Raw genomic sequence first — 1,967 nt, 5'->3', positions numbered from 1 at the left:
CACTTCTAGTATTGTATCCTTCCGGAACAAGTCATTTCTGCGTGAAATGATGTGTGTACTATGTTGTGTAATGATGAACTTGACCTACTAGAATAGTTAATCTTCCATTTTTAACTTCTTTGGTGATATGTGATCTTGTTAGTCTTTTGTTGCCGGGATATCACTTATAATATGACTCATGAGCTCTTTAAATTTGAGTGAAGGTCGGGTTCCATGTATGATTTGATACTCTAATCCTATGGCTTATGTGTGAAAGATGTGGTTGTTGAGATAATGGCTGTAAATCCTTCCCTCGAATTATTCTCAAAAGGCAATATTTAGCAACATGTGTATTTTGATGTTGCTCATTCTCTGTTATTTAGCGTAAATCAAAGTACCACTTGCGATTCATGTGATTGCTGATTGTTTCGCAAAATTTCTCGTTCTTTCGTTCTCTAACTTTCAATGTTATTATATCATTGTAGTCGGAGGAGTACCCATACTCGGACCACAAATCGAAATGCAAGGAATATTGCCACCACCTGTATCGAGGTTTGGAATACTTAAAGGGAGAAGATGGGGAGCTCTCATGGTTCAATACAAGCGTGAGGGTGGTCATTGGAATCGGTTTAGCTTGTCTAATCACATAATTTTGTAGAAATAAGTCAATTAGTGTTGTAGAGATCCTCTCAATGTCTCGACCATTAAATTGGCACTGTGAAAATTGAATGTTATTCTATCGCGTATCGACAATAATCATTCCAGAATAATGTCTCTATGACTTTGTCCTATATACTGTCCTTGGTCCCGAGTATTTTTCCTTTTTTGGCCATATATTACCCTTCCAATCACAATCAGAATGTCCGCCACAAGCGATTATGGAGTCGAGCCTAATGATCAAGGCTATAAGCACCTAGAGAAAACTTGAAACTATAGTGGCCCAATAATGATCATGCGCAATCCGAACACCGCCTCATCAAAGTAAACTTGGGTGTGGCACTTTGCTCGGGTTCATCAACATAAAAAGAGATGAACAAATGAAGCATGAGAAACTGCATTTTATTCTAACTTCAGTCTTTTTTTTCCTGAACTTGTTTTATATTAATGAAAAAATAGAATACACTTGTTCAACAAAAGCAGATTTGAACACCAAATGGTGGCCAAGTCTAACGCGTCTCAACTAAGCAAATTTGAACACCGAATGTTGTTCGGTCGCTCACTTTGCAAGAAAAGAGAAACATACACAAACCCATAAGAGGTATAAAAAAACAAGAATAAAAAACAATCGTGCTATTGCGATTTACACTCCTTCAAATCTGATTTCTTTCATTACAGTGAACAAAGCAATGGTGCTAAAAAAAATAGACAATTTTCTTGAGAGCTACCCTTTCTCCCAATTGCTGATGCAACAATGCCATAGCTCCCCTGGTCAATTACTTCCCGAAGTTCATTTTGACTTGCCTCGCTGTATTCCGTGAAGAAGTCCTTTTCCCGCATTATGACTTTTTCGAATTCATTACCACTTCTTGAATTCTAAAACAATAAAATAAAACCCATCGGATGTGCCTTTAGCTAGAAACTCTATTCAACATTTAACATGCTTCCATGTTCCTTGTTGATAGAACAAGGTATGTTTTTATACAAGGACCAGAATCTAGCATGCTATTAGTTTTACAAACACTCGAAGAAGATGATCCCTTAATGTCCATAAACTATAATACATGAGCGTGGAGATAGAAGATGTCCATGTCATGTCCGTAAATAGCAATACACGAGTGAAAACATAAGACGCAGAAGCACTCCAAGGTCATTAGCTCGGGAAGCGCCCTTACGCGAAAGACAGCTTCTGATGTTTAATGGATTCGGGACAGCAAGGGAGCTCTTCGGCTATGTCAAGAGCAGCTTTGCCGATCGACTACAGAAGCATGCCGTCTTGTAGCCGCGGCCATAAGAGGGCTGCTATTTGAGGGGCCGGCAATCTTAATCAA

Source organism: Rhodamnia argentea, chromosome 7, assembly GCF_020921035.1.
Source record: "Rhodamnia argentea isolate NSW1041297 chromosome 7, ASM2092103v1, whole genome shotgun sequence".
NCBI classification, from domain to species: domain Eukaryota; kingdom Viridiplantae; phylum Streptophyta; class Magnoliopsida; order Myrtales; family Myrtaceae; genus Rhodamnia; species Rhodamnia argentea.
Note: the sequence above shows the minus strand (reverse complement) of the source record.